Source organism: Limulus polyphemus, unplaced genomic scaffold, assembly GCF_000517525.1.
Source record: "Limulus polyphemus unplaced genomic scaffold, Limulus_polyphemus-2.1.2 Scaffold269, whole genome shotgun sequence".
Lineage (NCBI taxonomy): Eukaryota > Metazoa > Arthropoda > Merostomata > Xiphosura > Limulidae > Limulus > Limulus polyphemus.
Window position 1 is genome coordinate 213,874 of NW_013665879.1, and position 2,054 is coordinate 215,927.

A 2,054-nucleotide genomic window follows, 5' to 3' on the forward strand; every position below is an offset into this window, starting at 1 on the left:
TAACTTATTTATTTTTTGTTTGTTTGTACTTAAGCACAAAGCTACACAATAGGCTGTCGGTGCTGTGCCCACCACGAGTATTGAAATCTGGCTTTTAGCGTCATACGCCCGAAAATTTACCATTTAACCACTGGGAGCTTTTGAGGTTTTAACGCTGATAATGGAACATGTAGCAATTCTGGTACGTTCGTAATTAAAGATGGGTTTAGGTATTACTGTGTTTTTAATATTCATTATTAAATTTCGTTTTCCACCTGTTGATGGTGAATCAGTTTCTTTTATATTGGCCTGTTAAAATATAATATCAAGAATGTGTGTGCTGGAAGGCGGGTTTAGGAGGTTCGAACAAACACCACCGATGTGTGTGCTGGAAGGCGGGTTTAGGAGATTCGAACAAACACCACCGATGTGTGTGCTGGAAGGCGGGTTTAGGAGGTTCGAACAAACACCACTGATGGAGATAAGCTTTTCAGACAAAAAATATAGTATATTGTATTAGCTACAATCCTCGTTAATTACTACTGTTCATATGCCAAAAAAAACTTATTTTTGGTCATATTTTAAGAATATTTCATATGAATTCCACATAGTTACTTCTATACAAGTGAAGAAAATAGTTTTCAAAATAGGAAGTATATTTCGGGATGGCTAATATCAATCTTTCAAAAACAATGTTAACAAGATTGCATCATCCATACATAATAGCACAGGCAAGAATTAACATACATTTGCATCATTCCTACTATCATGTTTGTATTGTTTTTGAAGGATTGATATTAGACATCTCTAAATTTACTTCCTTTTTTAAAAGTTTTTTTCTTTGCTTGTTTGCTTGTGTTTTTAATGCATTGTTTCAATAAACAAGAAGGTTGTATTTATAATCAAGTTCTAAATACAATATAGTTCCAACTGTAATATTTATTGTTTATCTATTATTGGCTGGTAATTCCTATTTCACCCTGAACTTAAGCTTTTTAAGGGAACACCAAATGTATGTAAGAAAGCTAACTTGAAGGGGTCATGATAATCTTGTTTACACTAGTATTATGATTTTTTTTGTATATAATTTGTATACATTTATTAATAATACTTATAAAAGCGGAAACTCTGTCACCTCAGAGAAATTGGTTGACACCATTGTTTTGGTTTTTGAGTTATCATGTAATAAACAAGAGGGAATCCTCAGTAGCCACGGCACTTGAAAGTCTTTTAGGCAGGATTAGAGTAAATTAATCTATGGGACCTTTTTTTTTCCTTTTTATTAGTTAAATTTTTGTGCTCCAGCAGTATCAAGCGAAGGGCACGCGTATACCCGATTCGATTTTATTACTCATCAGGATCTCTACCAGCCTATCTTCAAATTGAAATTATTTTAGGCAGGATTAGAGCAAATTAATCTATGAAACCTTGGGCGTGGTTAAATATATCAATCGAAAGGGTTTGACCTATTGAGCCTAAAACTGTAATTATATCTCCAATCGGTCAAGAGATGACGGAGCTATAAGCTAAAAGTTTGTACATGAAAGAAACAAACAAACTCAGAGCCGCTATGCAGCAGCTAAAAAGAAGAAAGAAGAACACGAAATTCAAAGTTTTTGCTATGATACCTACAAACATTCCCAGAACTTGTGACTCAGTTATTACATTGTTATAAAAGGAAACACTGTATAGTATTGTAAAGTTCTGATGACCTATTGAGGAGATATTTAAAATACCATTTCGATTAACAATCCGAGCCATACCCATATAGACAGTGTTGCCACCTGCCTGATATACAGTTTATTCGATCTATGGTTTAGATAACCAATAAAGAGCAGTTTTTATTAAATAAAACTTATACACGTGGAGGATATTCAATAATAAATCAAATATCCATTACGTTTTTACTATTTTATATTGTTGTAATTATTAATAACAAAGAAATTATTATCGAGTGTCAGTGTCTACAAGTGTGTAGCAATGATGTTAATGTTGTTTATTTATTTACTTAAAATTAGTACGTTAAATACTAAACATCAAAAATATGCATATAAAATGGTCGCGAAAAAATAATT